General features: G+C 43.9%; 2 non-coding genes across 2 annotated transcripts; one reads left to right on the top strand and one right to left on the bottom strand.

Moving 5' to 3' along the window:
* Window positions 1–1,673: 1,673 nt before the first annotated feature.
* On the bottom strand, window positions 1,674–1,755 carry trnas-aga (transfer RNA serine (anticodon AGA)). Its single transcript has one exon. It is a non-coding gene; the product is annotated as a tRNA-Ser (tRNA).
* Window positions 1,756–1,883: 128 nt separating this feature from the next.
* On the top strand, window positions 1,884–1,957 carry trnan-guu (transfer RNA asparagine (anticodon GUU)). Its single transcript has one exon. It is a non-coding gene; the product is annotated as a tRNA-Asn (tRNA).
* The last annotated feature ends 22,061 nt before the right edge of the window (window positions 1,958–24,018 follow it).

Genomic DNA, 24,018 nt, shown 5'->3' with positions numbered 1-24,018 from the left:
TATTGTTTAAAAATGGAGTCTTTGATTCCGTGAAATGAACAGTGGTGAGCATACTGCTGCTGCCTTCCTGTTTCCAATGGGAACAATCGCTTCATCGATCAGTCTTCTGCCAGGCAGCATGGATATTCTACATCCCTTATACCAATACTCCAAGTGCAGCGTTCTTGCATTAAAATCCAGCAGGAGAATCGGCCACAGTGGATAATCCATTCTGAAAACCCTTTTCTACACTTTCCTCAGGTTTGCACATACATGGATTAGAATGGAAAGCTTGCAACTATTACAATTGCCAGAGAACTGCAGCTTCCTTGCATCGCTCTGCACCCTGATCACATGACAACAACCAACCAATCACATAGAGCGGCGCGAGAACACCCCCATTGAATGTGTCCAATCAGGGCCTGAGGATTGAACTGCTCTGTCACATGCAGCTCCAGTACGTTGGACGACTCAGCTGTGAGCGGATGACTTGTTGCTGTCGCTAGCGCCGCGGCCGAGAAGCGAGCAGCCCCTGCAATCTCTTGTTTTCAGCCAAATGCTAGAGGTATGAATTTCTAATGACAAAATCTTTGACGCTAACTGATTTGGTTGCTGTATTTGAATGCGGTTTAGTGCCTCGCACGGGCCTTGTGATTTTCTTTTTGCGTACGGTTTGCAGTGTGTGATCGCTTAACATTTTGCGACTGAAATTAAATGCAATATCTGATTCAAATTGTTGCTTCATATGGCGTTCGGTCAAATTGAGGAAATTCGACACTACGAACGGGATTCAAATCGCCTTTTCTCTTGTGTGCTGCTTTTGTCCCTTTGTGTGGCCGCGTGCCTCAGGGAATGTGGTTGGAGAATAAATCTTTGGCTGCATTGTTTTTCCTGCTGGTTGTCCATCCAGCTAAACATAGTTTTCTGTGGTGAAATGAATTCAGCAGACGCTACGAAGGAAGAACATATAAATTCTTTCATGGCTTGACTGGGCGGATTCTGAGAGGTTGTTTACCCTGGCTGTGGAGCCCGAACTAGGGGTCAAAGTTTCAGAATAAGGGGCCGGCCATTTAAGATTGAGATGAGGAGAAATTGCTTCATTGTAAGGGTTGTGTATCTTTGGAGTTTTCTAACGCAGAGGGCTGTGGTGGTTCAGTCGTTGAGTACATTATTAACTGAGATGGATATGTACATTACGGAAATCAATGTATATGGGGCTAGGTCGGTAATTTTCAGTTGAGGTAGAGGATCAGCCATGATCTTATTGAATGGCGGAGCATGATCGAGGGCCGCATGGCCAAATCCTGCTCCTATTTCTTATGATCTAATGTACCGATTTAGGCCGGCGGTGTTGAGAACTGTGGCTCGTCTGCCTTAGTTCATTAAATAAGCATCGCAGTAGGAAGCAGCATCAACTGGAAGATGGCTGCGCGGAAGACGTGCATTTTCTTCAATGGGTTGCAAAATAAAATATTTTCGACGGTTAAAATTGCTTTGACGGTTTCAAGAGCGTTAAATAACGCAGTATTCTCCTTTGGCTAAGGCCTCTCGTAATGTCATAATGGGGTGAAGTGCTTGTTATACTTTCTGCTTGAAACTTTGTTTGATTGTGGCATTAAATCTCGGCAGAGGAACCGAAAGGCAGCAGTTCAAATTACTTAAAAACCAAACATTTGGGACGACGTCCTCGGTGCCGTAGTCGGCAGGATTCGAACCTGCGCGGGGAAACCCCAATGGATTTCTAGTCCATCGCCTTAACCACTCGGCCACGACTACCCTGACGGTGGTTTGGACCCACGCAGCTTCTCATTTGCTTCGAAATCGGTGCCTCTGCTGTGAACACTCTGGCACATAATCACATGGGTTCATGTGGAATAATTCCAATTGCAAACATTTGCGTGTCTGTCTCTGTGGCACAATGGGCCAGCGCGTTCGGCTGTTAACTGAAAGGTTGGTGGTTCGAGCCCACCCAGAGACGTGAGTAACTTTTAATTTTTGCAAACTCATCTATTGTTTAAAAATGGAGTCTTTGATTCCGTGAAATGAACAGTGGTGAGCATACTGCTGCTGCCTTCCTGCTTCCAATGGGAACAATCGCTTCATCGATCAGTCTTCTGCCAGGCAGCCTGGATTTTCTGCTTCCCTTATATACCAATATACCAAGTGCAGCGTTCTTGCATTAAAATCTAGCAGAAAAATCGGCCACAGTGGATAATCCATTCTGAATAACCTTTTCTACACTTTCCTCAGTTTTACACATACATGGATTAGAATGGAAAGCTTGAAACTATAACAATTGCCAGAGAACTTCAGCTTCTTTGCATCGCTCTGCACCCTGATCACGTGACAACAACCAACCAATCACATAGAGCGGCGCGAGAACACCCCCATTGAATGTGTCCAATCAGGGCCTGAGGATTGAACTGCTCTGTCACAAGCAGCTCCAGTACGTTGGAGGACTCAGCTGTGAGCGGATGACTTGTTCCTGTCGCTGGCGCCACGGCCGAGAAGCGAGCAGCCCCTGCAATCTCTTGTTTTCAGCCAAATGCTAGAGCTATGAATTTCTAATGACAAAATCTTTGACGCTAACTGATTTGTTTGCTGTATTTGAATGCGGTTTAGTGCCTCGCACGGGCCTTGTGATTTTCTTTTTTGTACGGTTTGCAGTGTGTGATTGCTTAACATTTTGAGACTGAAATTAAATGCAATCTCTGATTCAAATTCTTGTTTCATATGGCTTTCGGTCAAATTGAGGAAATTCGACACTACGAATGGGATTCAAATCGCCTTTTCTCTCTTGTGCTGCTTTTGTCCCTTTGTATGGCCCCGTGCTTGTCACAAAATCTTGGACGCGAGCTGGTTTGTTTACTGTGTTTGAACATTAATAAATAGATACAAAAGGAAAATACTGTGGATGATGGAAATCTGAAATAAAAAAAGAAAATGCTGGAAATACTCAGCAGTTCAGGCAGAATCTGTAGAGAGAGAAACAGTGTTAACGTTTCAGGTTGAAGACCCTTCGTCAAAACTGCAATAAGCTGGAGACCGATGATTCTTGGAACACACCGATTGTAAATTTAATTAATAATTTATCCCAAAATCAACAGCACGAATAAAACAGATCATTAACACATTGTTGCTTGTGGGACATTTTATGCGCAACTAGGCTGCAGCCTTTCCAACATCACAACAATAACTTCGCTTCAAAATGCTTCATTGGTTGTAAAGCGCTCTGGGACATCTTGAGGAGCTGAAAGGCACTAAGGCAATGCAAGTCTGATCAGAGCGTGCGAGCATGAGGGGAAACATTGCAAGTTGACAACAAATAATATCATGACAACCGTCGGCAGAATGTCAGTGAGAGGAAAGATGTCATGTTTGAGGGAAGAAATAAAAAATGGTAGAAAGAAAGATAATCATTTCCATAGGGACATATTGCAGAATGTTGCCAATTGTTATAATAAAATTCAGAGCATAGCCGGCACATTTGATCTTCCTTCTACTGCTCTCACAACTGAACTATTCCTGCCGCATTGAGATTGAAATTTACCATTAGTATAAGAGGAGAGAATATTAGGGGATATTTGCCCTCCTAATCAAAAGTTCCTCAGACTAATGGAATTTAAACAACATCTGACCCTCATCCTGATCATGGAGACCAGCTCACCACCTGTTTATAGATAATGAATATTCCCTTAACCTTGTCTTAATGTAAAGTTCACTGTCTTGCTAGGTCAGGTTGAGAATATATTCTTGTAATATTGAACCGATTGGAGTGCAGGAGCAGATGGGATCCGCTGTTCAACCGGGAAGTTTGGTAGGGCGAATGGGGAAGCGGCTGAGAGATGGTGGGTTTGAGAGTGGCAGCAAGCATGGCGCGGTCAATAGATTGTAAATAATGGAAGAAATGTTTAACCGAGGCCTGAGACGCTGGAACTCATAAAATAACGTTTTGCTGAAAATGACGGTGTTAAAAACAATATTTGGAAATGCGGGGTATTGAACCCAAGAATTCATACATGCATGCACTCTATCACTGAGTTACAGCCTCAGCAGATGTTTTGCTGTGATGTAGGACAGAAGGACCGGCAGTATTATTTTTCTAATCTCCCTTTGTGTTCCAAGTCTGTGCTGAAGTAGGTGAAGAGAAGAATTCTGGCCTCATCACTCCAGGAACAGAGAAAGGGGAAATGAGAAGGATGACTTGCGGCATTGATGTGCATCTTCCCTCAAGGAAAAAGTAGACTGAGAGGAGACCTCATATAGGCCTTTAACATTATGGAGGGGTTAAAGTATTACATCACAACAGGGGCCATTCGGCCTGTCGTGCCTGTGCCAGCTCTTTGAAAGAGCTGTCCAATTTCATCCAATAACCCAGCGTTCTTCCCACCACCCTGCGAGTTATCTTCAAGTAAATGTCCAATTGCCTTTTGAAGTTTCTGTCGAATCTGACTCCACTGCCATTTTAGGTAAAGTGGTCCTGCTCTTAACAACCGCCTGTGCGCCAATATATATTACACCCTTTACCTCTGGTTACCATTCCACTTGTCAGAGTATCCCCACATGCTCTATCATACCCCCTCATGTTATTGAATATCTCTATTAAGCCTCCACTTAAACGTCTCTGCTCCAGGAGAACAATCCGAGGTTCTCCAATCTCTCCACATAACTGAAATCCCTTAACCCTGGTACCATCCTAGTAAATCTTCTCTGCGCTCCCTTCAAGGCCTTGCAATTCTGGCCAAAGTGTATGTCCATAATTGAAAACAATACTCCAGCTGAGACTAACTAGTGTTTTAAGAAGGTTTAGCATAACTTCTTTACTTTTCTTCTCTATTGCTCTATTGAAAAAGCCAAGCATCCCATATGCTTTTTAACAGTCCTCTAATCGTATCCTGCCACCAGCAAAGATTTGGCACATGCACATCCAGGTCTCTCTGTTCATGCACCCGTTTAAAATTGTACTATTTCTTTCATATTTCCTCTCCATATTCGTCCTTCCAAAATATATCACGTCACACTTCTTTGCATTAACTTCCATCTGCCATGTGTTTTCCCATCCTTCTTGAAGGCGATCAGAGATTCAGCACCCACAACACCGACTGGCAAAGCATTCCTGAGGCTCAACGCTCTCTGGGAACAGTAACACCGCCTAAAATCCAGTCTATTCCTCCCTCTGTGTCACGCTGAGAATATATTCTTGTTATATTGATTGGATTCGAGTGCAGGCGCAAGTGGGAGGTGCTGTCCCACCGGTAAGTTTGGAAGGGTGAACGGGGGAGTGGCGGTGAGATGGTGGGCGTGAGAGTGGCAGCAAGGAGGGTGTGGTCGATGGGTTTTAAGAAATGTAAGCAACAAAATTGTACAAGTGGTGGAATCTCTGAGGACGTGAGACACAGCGTGTGTGGAGATGTGTGAGTGAATTGAAATGTCAGCATTGAAAGTTAAAGAGTGGCATAAACACTGTCAAAGCTGGCCAGCCTGCACAGTTTAATGCTTTTAGCGACGAAATTTACAAAAGCCACAATATCTGGCAGCGGTAGGATTAACCACATAACATAAATCCAATAACCCTGGTACCATTCTAGTAGATCTCCTCTGCACCCACGCCAGGGCCTTGCCATCATTCCCAAGGTGTACACCCATAATTGAACAGTCATACATTTCGTCGCTTCACCAACAGCAGTAAACCGTGCAGGGTGAGCGGTTCTGCAAATTATCATGTCACTTCTTCACCATTTGCTCGTGGATGTCCATGCTATCCTTTCCATTCAGTTGTTACTGACAGGCTGAAAAGATTTGCAGAATTCCCTCTGGTCCATAATTGGCCTGAATCCAGCACCGGACACTACAAACACCGTCATCCAACCAACTAAATTCAAACCGTTCACTCACTCGTCTCCACAGCTGCTGTGGCTCACTTATTCAGATATCCAACACTTATACATTATCGTTTCTTCCATTTCTTACAACCACGACGTGCGTGGATTCTTTAGCGCAGTCAAGACCACTTATGGCCCAAGCACACAAGGTCCTATCCCACTGCGGGCCAAGAATAGAGAGGTACTCATCAAAGGCAGGGATGCAGTCAGTGCCCGCTGGAAGGAACACTTCGAAGATCTCCTTAACCGAGACACTTTTTGACGTGAGTGTGCTCAACTCCGCCCTGCAGCATGCTACCTGCCAACATTTCCGCTCAACCCCAGACCGGCATGTGATTGAAAAGGCCATCTGACAACTGAAGAACAGCAAGGCCTCAGGAGCAGATGGAATCCCTGCCGAGGCACTAACGCATGGCAGAGAAGCACTACTGGCTCGAATTCATGAACTAAATTCTCTTATCTGGAAGTGGCCCAAAGCGCTGTACAGCCAATGCAGTTCTTTAAAGTGTAGTTCCCGTTGTGATGTTGGAAATGCCGCAGTCATTATGTGCACAGCAAGCTCCCATAAGCAGCAATGTGATAATGACCAGATATCTCTCTTTTCCTTCATAATGTTACTTTAGGGATAAATAATGAATTAAATTTGCAATTGGTGTGTTCAAACATTCATCTATTTATTGACTCACACATCTCCACGCAGGCTCTATCTCATTAACTCTGATTCCACCACTTTTACAATTTTGTTGCTCCTTGCTGCCACCATCTCACTGCGGCCTCCCTGTTTGCCCTTCCAAACTTACCGGTTGAACAGCACCTCCCATCTGCTCCTGTGCTCCATTCCGAGCAATATATCAAGAATATATTCTCAAGCTGACACAGCGGGAGGAATAGACTGGATTTTAGGTGGTGATACTTTTCCAGAGAGCAGTAATGCGTTGCACTCCGGTTTTGTGGGTGCTGACTCTCTGATCGCCTTCAAGAAGGATGGGAAAACACATGGCAGATGGAAGTTAATGCAGAGAAGTGTGACCTGATATATTTTGTTAGGGTGAATGAGGAGAGGCAATATGAAGGAAATAGTAGAATTTCAAAGGGTGCATGAACAGAAAGACCTGGAGGTGTATGTGCACAAACCTTTGAAGGTGGCAGGACACGGCTGTTAAAAAGCACAAAGGATGCTTGGCTTTATCAATAGAGAAATAGAGAAGAAAAGTAAAGAAGTTATGCTAAATCTTCCTAAAACACTGGTTAGCCTCAGCGGGGGTATTATGCTCAATTATGGGCATACACATTGGGAAGGATGGCAAGACCTTGGCGATGGTGCAGAGGAGATTTATTAGAATGGTACCAGGGTTAAGAGATTTAGTTTGTGGAGAGTTTGGCGAACCTGGGATTGTTCTCCTTAAAGCAGAGACGGTAAAGGGGAGGCTGAATAGATATATTCAAAAACTTGAGGTGATTTGATAGGTCAAGTAGGAAAACTATTTCCTGACAATTAGAATGGTAACCAGAGGTCAAAGATGTAATATATATTGGCGCACAGACGGTTGTTATGTGCAGGAATGCATTACCTTAAAAGGTATTCAGATTCGAAGCAACTTCAAAAGGCAATTGGACATGTTTTTGAAGAGAACTAGTCTGCAGGCTTGTGGGGAAAACGCTGGGGTGTGGGACGAAATGGGACAGCTCTTTCAAAGAGCCGGCACAGGCACGGCAGGCCAAAGGGCCCCTGTTGTAATGTAACATTCTATGACTTTAACTCCTCCAAAATGTTAAAGGCCTACGTCAGCTCTCCTCTCAGTCTACTTTTTTCCTAGAGCGAAGAGGCCAAATAGTTCCCGAAGATTTCCTTCTCATTTCTCCTTCCTCTGTTCCTGGAGTGACGAGGCCAAAAAATTCTTCTCTTCACCCACAGTTGCATCAGGTGCTCCTTCTTCAGCACAGACTTAGAAAGCAAAGGGTGATTAGAAAGAAAAGGCTGCCAGGTCTTCTGTACTACATTACAGCAAAGCATCAGTTGTGGATGTAGCTCAGTGGTAGATGACATGCATCGTCCTTCTGATCGTCTGCCCTTCCTAGGGTCCTACCATTCTTTCTGTGTTACATTGCCTTCTTAGTCCTCCAAAAATGCATCACCTCGCAATTTTCAGGCTTAAATTCAATTTGCCACTGTTCTGCCCACCCAAACATCCCGGTTATATCGTTCTGTAGCCAGCGGCTTCCCTCCTCGCTATGTACCACTCCAACAAGTTTCGTCTCATCTGTAAACTTAATGATCGTACCTCCTACCTTCATATCTAAATCATTAATGTACACTACAACAGCAAAGCAACTTACACAGATCCCTGCGGTACACCAATGGACACAGACTTCCAGTCACAAAAGCAATTTTCGGCCATCATACTCTGCCTGCTGCCACTAAGCCAATTTTGGATCCAATGTGCCAAATTGCCCTGGATCATAGGGGCTCTTACCTTCTTGACCAGTCTCCCATGTGGGACTTTGTCAAAAGCCTTACTGAAGTCCATGTAGACTATATCAACTACACTACACTCATCCACACACATAGTCACCCCCTCGAAAAATTATATCAAATTGGTTAGATATGATCTCCCCCTGACAAAGCCATGCTGACTACCCTTGATTAATCGTTGCCTCTTCAAGTGGAGACTAATTCTGTCCCTCAGAATGTTTTCAAATATTTTCCCTACCACTGGTGTTAGACTCACTGGCCTCTAATTCCCTGGTTTAACCCTACTACCCTTCTTGAATAATGGTACAATGTTAGCTGTCCCGCAGTCCTCTGGCACCTGCCTTGTGGCCAGAGAGTTTCTGAAAATTGGTTTCCGAACCCATGCAATCTGCTCCCTAGCCTCAAACAGCAAACTGGGATACTACTCGTCTGGGACTGGGGATTAACCACATTTAAGCCGGATAAAACTGCGAGTACCTCCTCCTTCTCAATACTAATTTGTTCAAGTATATCAAAATACCTCTGCCTGATTTCTATGCCTATATCGTCCTTCTCCATATTTAACACAGATGCCAAATATTCATTTAAATCCTCACCTGCATCTTCAGATAATCCATTCTGAAAACCCTTTCCTACACTCTCATTAGTTTTACACTTACATGGATAAGAACGGAAACATAGAAACATAGAAGATAGGAGCAGCAGTAGGCCATTCGGCCACTCGAGCCTGCTTTGCCATTCAATGCGATCATGGCTGATCATCCAAATTCAGTACTCGATCCCTGCTTTCTCCGCATACCCCTTGATCACTTTAGCCTTAAGAAATATATCCAACTCCTTCTTGAATATATTTAATGTATTGGCCTCTACTGCCTTCTGTGGTAGAGAATTCCACAGGTTCACCACTCTCTGGGTGAAGAAATTCCTCCTCATTTCTGTCCTAAATGGCTTACCCCTTATCCTTAGACTGTGACACCTGGTTCTGGACTCCCCGACCAGCTTGAAGCAATAACAATTGCCAGACAATTTTAGCTTCCTGGCATCGCCCGCACCCTGATCACGTGGCAACAACCAACCAATCACATGCAGCGGCGCCAGAATGCCCCCATTGAATGTGTCCAATCAGGGCCTGAGGATTGAGCTGCTCCGTCACAAGCAGCTCCAGTACGTTGGAGGACTCGGCTGTGAGCGGATGACTTGTTCCTGTCGCTGGCGCCGCGGCCGAGAAGCGAGCAGCCCCTGCAATCTCTTGTTTTCAGCCAAATGCAAGAGATATGAATTTCTAATCACAAAATCTTTGTCGCGAGATGATTTGGTTGCTGTATTTGAATGCGGTTTACTGACTCGCATGGGCCGTGTGCTTTTGTTTTTCCGTGCAGTTTTCAGTGAGTGATCGCTTAAAGTTTTGAGACTGAAACGAAGTGCAATGTCTGATTCAAGTTGCTGCTTCATATGGTGTTCGGCCAAATTGAGGCAATTCGACACTACGAAAGGGATTGAAATCGCCTCTTCTCTCGTGTGCTGCTTTATTCGCTTTATACGGCCACCTGCGTGCCAGAAAAAGTGGTTGGAGAATAAATCTGCAGCTGCATTCTATTTCCTGCTGCGTGTCCATCCAGTTAAACATTGTTTTCTGTGGTGAAATGAAATCAGCAGATTGTACGAAGGAAGAACATATAAATCCTTTCAGGGCTTGACTGGGCGGATAATGAGAGCCATTTTGCCCTGGCTCTGGAGCCCAGAGCTAGCATTCAGTGTTTCAGAATAAGGGGCCGGCCAATTTGGATAGAGATAATGAGAAATTTCTTCATTCTAAGGGTTGTGTATATTTGGAATTCTCTACTGCAGAGGGCAGTGGCTGTTTAATCATTGAGTACATTCCTAACTGAGATGGATTTGGACATTACGGGTATCAAGGTATATGGGGCTAGGTCTGGAAGCTTCAGTTGAGGTAGAGGATCAGCCGTGATCTTAATGAATGGTGGAGCAGGCTCGAGGGCCGAATGGCCAAATTCTGCTCCTATTTCTTAAGTTCTCTGTGGTGTATTTGCCTTTAAGAGCCCCTGTGTAATGTAATGCCGGTAGTGGCCACTCGGGCTATATAAGCCTGTATAGTGTCTGGTATCTGTTAGTTCACCTCCAGAGTTTGTCCAGTAAACACCAGTAAACCAACTCCTGCATTCCGTGTCTCCATTAACACACAGATACAACAGTGGTGACGAATTGGAAACGGACTTACCTGCAATTCGGCAGCACCTCAAGGAGATCGATTCCTCAGACGAAGGAAGAAGAATAAAAGAAAAAAAAAAGAAAAAACTCTGGTATCACCAGCTAGCCGGGCTGGTGGCAGGTACTGGAATAATCCTTCCTGCGCGGCGGGCTGGGGCTCGATCGGCTGGCTCTACAGCGGGGCCAAGCAGTCAAGGCGCAGGCAAACAGAGACGAAGGGTGGAGCACTCGGGAGAAGGCCAGCTCTGCAAAGCAGGTCGGCGTTCGTACCATGCAGAGGGAGGGGAAAGTCCCAGAGAGTCCGGCGGGAACAAGTCTCCGACTATAAAAAATATTTGTATAAATAAAAACCGCGGAGAACAGCGTTGTCAGCAGCAACAGCGGCGGGAAAGCGTGGGAGGCGCCATTTTTCTTTTCTCAGCAAGGAAGAAAGGAAAGCGCGGGAGGCGCCATTTTTTTTCAGGATGCCTAAGACTGGCAATATTATTATTTTCGATAGTGATGTAGAGGATTGGACCACATATGTGGAAAGAGTGGAGATATATTGCACAGCAAATGAAATAGAGGATGATAAAAAGGCATCGATACTCCTAAATCTAATGGGCGCAAAGGAATATGGGCTGTTACGAAACTTAATCACTCCAGCCAAACCAATGGACAAGAATTTTAAGGAAATTGTTGATACCCTACAGGAACACTTAAACCCAACACCGCTGCTGATAGCAGAATGGTTCAAATTCTTCAGGAGGAATCAGCACAAGAATGAAAGTAATGCTGATTACCTCACCGAATTAAGGAAGCTATCAAAGCACTGCCAATTCGGAGCAGGACTGGCAGATTCTCTTCGAGACAAATTCGTCTGCGGTCTCCTAAGTGAAGGAACACAGAAAAGGCTACTTTCTGAGAAAGATTTAACACTGGACAAGGCTTTCAGTATGGCTGTATCATACGAAGCAGCAGCGAGATGAGCTGCAGAGATACAGCAAAAGCCACAGGATTTCGGCACCCATGAAATGACACAGGGTTTCGAGAGATGTTATCGGTGCAGCAGATCCACCCATGACCAGAGGGACTGCTGGTTCAAGGACAGAGCATGCAGGCAATGTGGAAAGATGGGACACATTGCACGTGTATGCCGATCTGGAAACAAAAAGTCCACTGACAAAAAAAAAATCAATAAAGAAAAGTACAAAAAGGTACAAATGATGACGGACAGTAGCTCCGAAGACCAGAAGAGCGATAGCGACTCCGAAAACAAGAGACTAAGCTGTCTCAAATTAAATAATGCAATTACCAAAGAAGATTACCAGACCATTTGGGTTACCCTCACGATAGCAGGGTCCCCAGTTAAAATGGAGCTGGATACAGGATCAGCTCTGACCGTCATAAGTCGACAGGATTACGAGCGACTGTTTCCGCATATACCCTTGAAAGACACATCCATTATCTTAAAAACATATATGGGGCAGAAAGTATACCCCAGAGGGAAAATAAGGGTGCCTGTTGTATACAACGGCAAGGAAATACAGAAGTTGTATTTATACGTTCTGCAAAATGGTGGTCCACCGCTGTTGGGACGTGAATGGATCAGAAAGATACGTTTAGACTGGCACTCCATTCAGGCACTGACGGTGACCAGTAAGAAAAAAAATGATGATGACATCATACCTGAACGATTGAAAGACAACTTGGCCAACGCCAAAGAAGTGTTCCAACAGGAACTAGGAACCTTGAAAGGCGTCACTGCCTCAATAAAGGTGGAAGATGCGGCAATTCCCAAGTTTTTTAAAGCAAGGCCGGTGCCATACGCAATTCGCCCAGCAGTCGAGGCAGAGCTGGAGAATTTGGAAAGGACAGGCGTGTCATCCAAGATAGATTGGAGTGAGTGGGCAACACCCATCGTCCCAGTCATGAAGAAAACTTTGAATAATGATAAATCTGAAGAAGAAAGAAAAATTCGCATCTGTGGGGACTTCAAGGTGACTGTAAACCTGGTCCTTCACACGGTACAGTAACCTCTACCGAGGATAGAAGATATTTTCACCTCACTATCCGGAGGGAAACGTTTCACAAAAATTGACTTGGCACAGGCATATCAACAGATGGAGGTTGAGGAGGCCTCTATAAAGCATCTCACAATAAACACACACAAAGGCCTGTACCACTACAATCGACTGGTTTTCGGAGTAGCATCAGCTTCAGCTATCTGGCAAAGAGCTATGGAACAAGTCCTGCAAAGGGAATCCTGGGACTCAATGCTACCTAGACGACATCCTTGTAACAGGAGAAAACGACAACGAGAACCTTGCCAATTTGGAGCAGGTGCTCACTAGGCTGAGAGAACGGGGCCTACGAGCAAACCGCCCGAAGTGCGAATTTTTCCAGAAACAAATATCATATTGTGGCCACATAATTAACGAAGAAGGGTTGCATAAGTCACCTGAAAAAATTGAAGCGGTCATAAAAGCCCCAGCACCTGAAAATGTCTCACAATTAAGGTCGTTCCTGGGATTGATAAATTACTATCATAAATTATTACCGAACTTGTCAACTGTTCTGCACCCTCTTAACGAACTGCTACAAACGGGAGTAATTTGGGAATGGAACGAGGACTGTAAACGTGCCTTCCATAAATGTAAAGGATTGATCACGTCCAAGGAAGTTTTGGCTCATTAAAACCCATCACTGCTAATCAGACTGGCGTGCGATGCATCCCCTTACTGCGTAGGAGTGGTATTATCGCATAGATTCCCTGATGGCTCAGAGCGGCCGATAGCTTTGCATCACGCTCATTGAACTCAGCTGAGCGTAACTATGCCCAGATCGACAGGGAAGCACTCAGCCTGGTATGGGGAGTGAAGAAATTCAACCATTACCTACACGGACAAAAAGTTACCTTGTTGACTGACCATCAACCCCTCGTCTCCATAGTCAACCCTAAAAAGGGCGTTCCCATTTTGACGGCACAAAGGCAACAGAGGTGGTCCCTTTTCCTAGGGGCACACCGATATGACATAGAATACAAAGGATCAAAACAGCATTGAAATGCAGATGGTTTATCGCGTCTACCGTTGCCAATGGTAGAAGAAGCACCTACAGTGGACCCAGTGGAAATGTTCCACTCTACCATAATAGATTGTCTACCAGTAACAAATTCTGCCATTGAAAAGGAAATGAGAAATGACCCGACTCTCTCACTAGTCTACGATTTAACGGTAAAGGGATGGCCAGCACATGGCGAACCACTGTTGCCAGCATTCTCACAAACAAGGGAACAGCTGTCAGTGTGCCGAGGAACCTAGATGTGTGGATCCAGAGTGGTGATTCCACCCAAACTCCAGGATAAAGTGCTAAAGGAGCTTCACGAGGGGCATCTATGTGGAGTGAAAATGAAGAACCTAGCCAGAGCGTTTGTGTGGTGGCCAGGTTTCGATGGAGACAATGACCAAGGGCTGTCTAGGATGCCAGAAGGTCCAAAACGCCACACCACAAGCCCCTCTACATCCATGGGAGTGGTCCTCAACTCCATGGCAAAGGGTACACATCGACTTTGCTGGTCCATTTATGGACTCAATGTTCTTAATCGCGGTTGACGCACACTCCAAGTGGCTGGAGGTAATAAAGATGTCCTCCCCCACCACGGAAAAAAAAATCACAGTATTAAGGACCATTTTTGCCAGGAATGGGCTGCCTGAACAGATCTGTTCTGATAATGGACCACAATTTGTGTCCGAAGAATTCAGAAAGTTCTTAAAAAACAATGGGGTTAAGCACTATACATCCACCCCATACCATCCCGCCACCAATGGATTGGCTGAAAGGTTTGTCCAGACCTTCAAGAAGGCCATAAAGGCTATGGGTAATGAAGGCATTAATCTACAGCATAAGGTAGATAACTTCTTGTTTGCCTACAGGAATGCAACACATATGGTTACAAACCAAACTCCCGCCATGATGTTTTTCAACAGTAGACTAAGATGCCGGCTGGATTTGATCAAGCCAAACATCAGAAGGGACGTAGAGAACCGGCAATTTCAAGGCATGAATGAAAGGCCAACTAGAACCTTCCAGATAGGTCAACACGTTTTGTCCCGGGACTACCGTACCGAGAAATGGCAGCCTGGAAATATTTGCACATGACTAGGATCACTGATGTATACCGTGGACATTGGAGAAAGCGTAATAAGGCGCCATGCTGACCAGATCATGGAGTCATCCAAAAAGGGGCAACCTACACCACAACTCTATACACCTAATGATGAAGCAGAGATAGCCATAGTATCTACCTCCGATCCGGTGATACTGGAACCAGATGAACCCGACACTGGCATTCAAGCCGAATCGACCTTGCCAAAGGAACCTACTACACCACCGAAAACTACTACACCACCGAGGCGTTATCCGGACTGAGTCAGGAAGCCTCCAGAGAGACTGACTTATAATTGATTTACTGCAGCAAATGTTTAGATTATTGTTCTTGTACACATGTTAATAACAATTACTTAAAATGTTATGTACTCGTTGTCTGAAATGGGAGGAATTGTGGTGTATGTGCCTTGAAGTGCCCCTGTGTACTGTAATGCCGGTAGTGGCCCATCGGGCTATATAAGCCTGTATAGTGTCTTGTATCTGTTAGTTCACCTCCAGACTTTGTCCAGTAAACACCTGTTAAACCAACTCCTGCATTCCGTGTCTCCATTAACACATGGATACAACATTCTCATGTACCGATCTTGGCCAGCAGGGTTGAGAACTGTGGCTCGTCTGGCTTAGTTCATTAAATAAGCATCGCAGCAGGAAGCAGCATCAACTGGAAGATGGTTGCACAGACGACGTGCATTTTCTTCAATGGGTTGCAAAATAAATATTTCCAATGGTTAAAATTGCTTTCACGGTTTCAAGAGCATTAAATAATGTAGTATTTCTCCAGTGGCCTAGGCCTCTCGTGATGCTGTGATGTAATAATGGGGTGAAGAGCTTGTTTTATTTTCTGCTTGAATCGCCAAGGGTGTCTAGTACTCATACTTCCACAATCCTAAACACAGTTTTCATAATCATTCTTCTCACGCCCTACCACTTGTTTGTTGGTGGTTAGCAACAATCTTTCTTTCCCTCCTTCCTTCATTATTTGTTAGATTATGGCTTGTGCTAAGTTTCGGTTCTTTTGCACTGGCAATATCCACAAATTAATAACAAAAGGATCATTAATACGGCGCCTTGCACAACTACTAATACGTATGATATGATCCTTATCCAGGGGTGTATATCAACATTTAGCCCCCAGTTCCAGATCTTATTGTACCAAGGAGTCTCTGCTAACGTTTTACTAATGTCTTTTTGTTGTTTCTTTACGTCTTCTTCTATTTAATGATAATACTTTAAAATTTCCTTCGTTTCCTGCTCTAATTTCTTCCAAGCTTTTTCTTCCTCTAACTTAGGAATTGCCTTGGGCTCTGATATGACATAAGTTTCAACCTCTTTATTAAGTTCCATATTATCAAGCGACCAGGTTTTCCCTTGCTGTGGTCTTGGTGGGTGCATATATTGGTGCCCTATCTGTGTAGATATCTTTGGATAGAAACAAAAGTTTGGTTGGGGAATGCGACAAGTCAGATCTTGATATTCATATTTCTGTTCAGTTGTGGTGACACAAAATGGCCCATTGTTCCTCGTTGCTACCGTTGTCTGGTGTATCCCTCGTGGGTGTAGCTCAAGGGTGCAATTGGTGGTTTTCGTAAATCCGCACTAGGCTGTGTCTCCTTCGGTGGGGGTGTGTGTACGCACCCATGTCCTTCCATTATGGTGGCACCCGTCCATTAACACCCCCTTAAGGTTCCATTCTTCTGGTTATTATCTTCATCCCTTTTCCAAATTGCCTTGGTAGGGACATCATGATATTTAACCAAACTCTCCCTTTGAATCTCTCCTATGTTAATCACGTCGCATAGGGGCTGTCCCTCTTCTGGGAGTTGTGGGATGGCTAGTACAAAGCCAATCACCTTAGTCCATTGGGTCAGACAATTGCCTACCCTGTATACTTGTCCCATTTTACGCCCTTTGCATAGGCTTTTATTTGTGTCAAACCAAGTTTCCAGATCCTCATTAGTAATCCAGTCAGGGATTTGTCCATTATTTATTTGCTTCATGTTATGCTGGGCATTCGACCATAGCCATGAGCCATACTTTGCACACATCAATTCCTTATGGGTTTTGCGTGATGTATTGCTGATCTGATCAATAAATCTATTAATTGTTTTTTCATAGTAGGCTACTATCCCTTCCACCCGAACAATTTTGTTGTCGTTTGTTTTCCTTCCAGTGCCTTTGCTGGCTATTTCCGGTGGCTTGTTTTCGTAACTTGTCCATTTTTGCTTCTGGTTCCTCTACTCCTTCGTTTACTCCTTCTAAGTCAAAACTATTAACTGTTGCTAACCTGGCCGCATACCCTGCTCCAGCCATTTCAAATATTCCCCGTTTCTTACGTCTTTGTAAGATAGATTTTCCCTGTGGACCCCCTGATTGTTTTACCCACAGGGAGTTCCATAATTCTTTTGTATGCTTGTTACACATCACGGGCATCTCAAAAGTACACATATTAATGGCAAGCTAAATAACTCTATGTGTTACACTAAAATACACCTCATCTTGTGTTTTTCTCATGATTGAGCCCCCTCATGCTACTTTTTCCATTGACGGGCAAGGTAGTGGGGTTGTGGATGATGGCGGGATGTTTTTCACACAGAAAGTGCCATTTAAACATGTGCCCCATTGTCCGGTGCTCATCTTAACCAAACACTCCGGTGGTAGCCTGTATCCTCCGTCACCATATCTGGTCCTCCTACAACTCTGATTTTATGTACAGATTTCGTTACTTCATACTGTAAATCCTGCTGGACAGCGCCTCTCTCCCTCTTTATTCCCAACAGACTCAGCGCTTATAATTAGCCATAAAATCCCTATGAGCGCGCAAATGATGTTCCACTTCATCTTTCTACGAGTTTATCGTTCCTGTAATGATAGACAAAGGGGCCAGTCATCATAAGCTGGTTAGAATTATTCTATTCTTAATTGCTTTGTCAGTTCGAGATGTTGTACATCTTGTTCATTTATTGGTCTGTGGCTCTGTTTCCAGATATACTTGAAGATGCAAACCACGGTGTATAATATTAAAATCACGCACAGCCCTATCATTGATATATGAAGTTAATCCCCTTCCATTCTTTATACATTCTAGCATATTCCTCACTCTCCTCAAAAGGCACCATCTCTGGCTTAATCATTGTCCTTGTTATATACCTGTAACTGAGTCCAGTGCTTCCAGTAGGTCACTTGCAGTCAGAATCAGGGGAATTTATAATGGGGAACAAAGAAATGGTACAAATTAAAAACATATTTTGGTTCTGTCTTCACAAAGAAGGACAAAAATAACATCCCAGAGATGTCAGGAACATAGGGTCTGATGAAAGGGAGGAACTGAAAGAAATCAGTATTTGTAGGGAAATGGCGTAAGGGAAATTGACGGGATTGAATGCCGATAAATCCCCAGGGCCTGATAACCTACTTCCTAGGGTACTTAAGGAAGTGGCCCTAGAAATAGTCGATGCATTGCTGATCATCTTCCAACATTCGATAGCTTCTGGAACAGAACACATGGATTGGAGGGTAGCTAATTTTACAATTATTCAATTATTCAAAAAAGTGGTAGGGAGAAAACGGGGAATTACAGACTGGTAAGCCTGACATCGGTAGTGGGGAAAATGCTAGAGTCCATTATAAAAGATGTAATAGAAGAGCACTTGGAAAACAGTGACAGGATCGGACAAAGTCAACATGGATTTACAAAAGGATAATCGAGCTTGACTAATCTATTGGAATTTTTTGAGGATGCAACTGGTAAAACAAATAAGCGAGAACCAGCGGATGTTGTGTATTTGGACATTCAGAAGGCTTTGGATAAGGTCCCGCATAAGAGATTAGCGTGTAAAGATAAGGCACATGGGATTGGGGGCAAGGTATTGACTTGGATAGAGAACTGGTTGGCAGACAGAAAGCAAAGAGTTGGAATAAACGGGTCTTTTTCTGAGTGGCAGGCAGTGACTAGTGGGGTACTGCAGGGATCGGTCCGTGGACCCCAGCTATTCACAATATATATTAATGATCTATACAAGGGCACTAGATGTAATATCTCGAAGTTTGCAGATGACACAAAGCTGGTTGGGCGTGTGTGCTGTGAGGAGGATGCAGAGAAGCTCCAGGATGATTTGGACAGGGTCGGTGATTGGGCAGAATCATGGCAGATGCAATATAACGTGGATAAATGTGAGGTTATCCACTTTGGGTTGCAAAAACAGGAAGGCAGATTATTATCTGAATGGCAATAGATTGTGAGAAGGGGAAGTGCAACGAGACCGAGGTGTCCTTGTGCACTAATCGCTGAAGGTAAGCATGCAGGTGCAGCAGGTGGTTAAGGAGGCAAATGGTATGTTGGCCTGTGTAGCGAGAGGTTTTGAGAACAGTAACAAGGATGTCTTGCTGCAGTTGTACAGGGCCTTGGTGAGACCACATCTTGAGTATTGTGTGCAGTTTTGGTCGCCTTATCTGAGGAAGGATGTTCTTGCCATGGAAGGAGTTCAGCGAAGATTCACCAGGCTGGTACCTCGGATGGCAGGAATGACGTATGAGGAGAGATTTGGTCGATTGGGCTTATACTCGCTGGAGTTTAGAAGAATGAGAGGCGATCTCATTGAAAGTTATAAAATTCGAACAGGACTAGGCAAACTAGATACTGGAAGGATGTTCCCGATGGTCGGGGAGTTCAGAACCAGGGGTCACAGTCTAACGATAAGGAGTAAGCCATTTACGACAGAAATGAGGAGGAATTTCTTCACCCAGAGAGTGATGAACCTGTGGAATTCTCTACCACAGAAGGCAGTAGAGGCCAATTCATTAAATATATTCAAGAAGGAGTTAGATATATTCTTAAGGCTAAAGGGATCAAGGGTTATGGGGAGAAAGCAGGGATTTGGATTATCAGCCATGATCGCATTGAATGGTGGAGCAGGCTCGAGGGGCCGAATGGCCTACTCCTGCTTCTATCTTCTATGTTTCTATGTTTCTAAGTTTCCACCTTCCTTTACCTGTTCCAGACTCGTATATACAAGCGCATGTGTCACTGTTCATCAATGCCTCGTAGGATCCTGACCATCTTGGTGCTAACCCTGCTTTGTCAGGGATTAGTTTTGCCATTACCTTGCTACCTATTACTGGAACCTCCTTCTGGTCGTCCCGTGTATGCTGTTCTAGATCTCATATAATCTGTTGGTCTCTGGCCTCATTTCTGAGAGCGTGTAATTTCGTACACAATTTTTAATTAAATCTCCTAGTTCTATCCTTCAGGGGCCCTGGATCCTCACACCCGGTAGTGTCTCCTTCCGGCAGTGTCATTGTTCGTCCGGTCATTAGTTCAAAAGATGTCAGCCCCGTAGTTGTATTCGGGGTTGCCCTAAGCCTCACCAGTATACTCGGGAGTAACTCCGCCCATCCCTTTCCTGTGTTTTCTATTGCTTTATCTAAGGATAATTTGAAAGTTCGATTCATCCTTTCCACCATCCTTGAACTCTGAGGGTGGTATGGTGTGTGGAACCTTTGTCTGATACCTAATAATGCGCATGTTTCCTTTATAACCGTCCCTGTAAAGTGTGTTCCCTGGTCTGAATCAATCTGCTACGGGACCCCCCATCGTGGTACAACCTGCTCTGCCATTATTCGTGCTACTGTTGTTTCTGTACAATCTCTAGTGGCGAATGATTCAACCCATCTACTAAATTGATCTATTATTACCAAGCAGTATATTTTTCCCTTTGATTTTGGTAGAGGTCCAGTAAAGTCCATCTGCAACTTCTCCCATGGGCCTCCTGGTCTTGGCTGATGTGCACACTTTACATTGACAGGTTACCCTATGTTATGCTGTGCACATATGGGGCAGTGTCTAAAGAATCTGCCCACAGCTTGTTTCATCGCTGGAGGTTGTTTAACATATTGGATATATCTGTGTGTTGTCTAGCATGGTACATTTTCATCCATTCTTGTTGTATACAGCTTGGTGTACATATTTGCTGCTCTTTCCTCCATATTCCCCCCGCCCTTTCTCTTGCACCCCTTCGTTCCCACAGCTGCTTCTCCTCCTCGGAGACTTCCTTATGTAATTATGTCTATATCCTCTGGTAATGCAATAATAGCGGCTATGTCTATTTGCATTTCTGGTTCTGTTTCACTCTTGTTTACCGCTGCAATCTGTTGCTGTACCACATTTCTGGCTGCAGGATCGGCGGCTCTGTTTCCCTTCTCTGTGGGGGAATTCCCCCGCTGGTGGTATTTTACCTTCACTACCGCCGTTTCCGTGGTTAGCCCCGAGGTGGCTACCAATCTCTTTACTAAGCCCTCATGCAGTAAGTGTTTGCCCCCCAGGCGATGTACCCCATCTACTCCAGGCAGCCATATAAGCATATTAACATAGCGACTATTGGTATAGATATTCACCCGTTTTCCTGCTGCTAATTTTAATGCCTCTGTCAATGCCGTTAACTCGGCACCTTGTGCTGAACTATCCCCTGGTAGTCTTCCTTCCCTCCGGATGGTGCCGTTTCCCATCACCACAGCCCAACCTGTTTGTGGTGTTCCGTTAACATATTTAGGAGACCCATCCACATATAGCTGTAAGTCCGTTTCCGTCAAAGGTAATTCCTTGATCCTGTCTGCATATTCTAGTTCCTCTTCACAGGTGCAACAGTGTTCCTCTCCTTCCATTCCTATCATAGATGTGGGGTTCTGGCTCATGTCTAACTATCTGTATAGATTTATCTTTGGCTAACAGGACAGCCTCCCAAGCAGCCTTCCTTCCGTTTGAGGTGTTGCAGCAATAAGTTTACAAGATAACTTCCATATAACAAAAGAAAGAAGATAATCCATTGTGACTCTTCTTAGAGCCTAAGGGGTTAATTTATCAGATCATAATTTTCCTTCTGTCACTGGGGCAATACCAGCTTAAAAATAAGAAACTTAAATTTAATAATGTCCAATATCTTTAAAGTTCATACTAAAGTTGTTGCTTGGTGAACTTAAACAGCTGTCTGTGGAAAGGGTTAACTCCTTTGCAGATTTTTAAGAAGCTGGAGCGAAACATTTTCAGCTGCACGCAATTGCGTCACTTCACATAAATTAAAGAAAACTTTCCTGATCGAAATAGACAGTTGTGTTTTCACACTTTAACTAAACACGAACACTTGGGCTTCATTGGTCAGATTCCCTTTCTCAGCTGCCCGCTTGACTGCCCTGGCTGCCCATGCATTGCCCTGTTGGTGTTGGTCAGTAATCTTCTTGTGTGTTTTAATTTATTATACTTTGTATCCTAGGTAGATTACTCCATCCTTCCCTACCTGTATCTTTCCAGAGTTTACCTTTAGTCCCACATTCTGTAGGGTTTCCAGTACCGTAGTCAATTAAGTATTGTAGCGGGACCTGCCAATATCGGATGTTCTTGCAAACTGGAGTTATCTTATTCAATTCGGACTTCACCAATTTATACCAATTAGAATTTCACCCTGGCCACAATGAAAGTCTGGTATTAATAGTTTAATTATCCTCATAACTCCAATTTGATCCAGATCAATTTTATTTTACCAATCAGTATCACTTGGAAAAGAACGAAAGAAACCATTTTTAACAAAGAAGCAATCACGTATGCATTGTAAATATTCAAATTCATTTTCTTCCAGGCACATTGACAACTGTAACTTCAAGGCTGAAGCTTATCTTTTGTAAAACAGTGAACAGATAAAACAAAACAAAATAGCACATTCTTGCAGAAAACAGTAAATTACGTCATATTTCTTATTTTCCTTTCTTCAGGTGTCTTTCCAAAATACTGTAAAAAAAAATTGAATATAACTGGAGAAAAATTAGTTTTTCACATTTAAGCAAATCAAACTGCTTTAGAAGTTTTCACCATAGCAGCCGCAACTCCAAGGTTAAATCTTCGACTAAAATTTAATCTTTTCTTCATCAAACTTTTTTTGTTCTTCTCAGTTTTTTACACACCAGCTTATCTTAAATTGTAATCGTTTTTTTCAATTCTGGGGGCACAATCTTATTCACGCAGTCTTAAAACTTCCAAAATCCAAGACAAGACAAAAGTTTTAAACGTTTTTAATAGAGAAGTGGGTGGAGCTAAAACACTCATAACAGAATCTTTCATTTAAAGACAGACTTTCAGACAATGAAATACAGTAATTTCTAAAAAATTCAGTCAGGAAAATTGTCACACTTTAACACACACTTGCATACAAACTGAAATTCCAGCATTTGTTTAGGGTTCCTTTCACTCAGCAATCTTGGGTTTTATTTGCCTCGGCACAGACGTTAATAACTTCCATGTCGGTAAAAATTTAAGTCGCTCTTTTTTTTCCCCCTTTTTAAATCAGTGACTCAGCAGCTTTGCCTGGCTTTCCAAATCCGTGTTTTTTCCCCTTCCTTTGCTGAGTTTTCAGATTCGTTAGCCTGCAAATTATATCTTTTTACTTCTTTATCTCTTCCTTCTGTTTCAATTCCTTACGTTGTTTCTGGTAACAAACTAAGATTCCCCATTCACCCTTTTCCCTCTTTATCTTTGGTTTGTCCTCTCCACCAAGCCCTTTGGCTCTCTGCACTGTCTTCGGGATCCCACCCTTTTTTTTCATAGTTTCGATAAGTTTTTGATCTTTGTCCGCTAAATAGTGAGTGATGGAGTCAGGATCTCCCCAAGGGGATAGTCCCTCCTCCTCTATCTCTGCATCCATTTGAGGCATTCTATATAACTTCTGACCTACTTCTCAATGGTTCTTATGTCTCTCTATCATTCACCCACACACAATTATTTTGCGCACTCACTCATCACGGGATCATGATTCTGTTGTGTGTTTAGCTCCCTACATCTACATGATCCTGGCCATCACGTGTGACTATGTCCTCTTAATTCGGGCTCAGGCTAGGGGTTTGGGATAGGCAGCCATCCTTGTCCATGTCGATCACCCCATGACTCCCAAGGATTCAATATTCATAGGACTTTACCGGCCACTTAGCCACCTATCCGACCTAAAGGATTTTGCCCCCTCCGCGGCTTAGAGGATTTTGCTGCCTCCCCGGCTTAGTGGATTTTGCACCTTCCAAGCTTATCAGACTGCACCCCTTTCTCGAGTCTGTCTACCTATGTGCTTTTAATCGCAGACCTACCGATTCTCACAGGACGTTGTGAGCTTTCGAATTTATGGGTGGTAAATTAAATGTACTCATCCTTTCTAGCTCAACTTTCGTGTGGGATCGGCCAGTGTCTACAATCCTGCCGACTATGCCGATTGATGTAAGCTACAAGTGGACCAAGTGATATACAAGGTCAAAGCTTAGCTATAGTATAACTGACAT

Source organism: Somniosus microcephalus, unplaced genomic scaffold, assembly GCF_052327205.1.
Source record: "Somniosus microcephalus isolate GS21.2 unplaced genomic scaffold, FLI_Smic_1.0 unresolved_chr9, whole genome shotgun sequence".
Lineage (NCBI taxonomy): Eukaryota > Metazoa > Chordata > Chondrichthyes > Squaliformes > Somniosidae > Somniosus > Somniosus microcephalus.
Note: the sequence above shows the minus strand (reverse complement) of the source record. Positions and strands in the feature narration are given on the sequence as shown.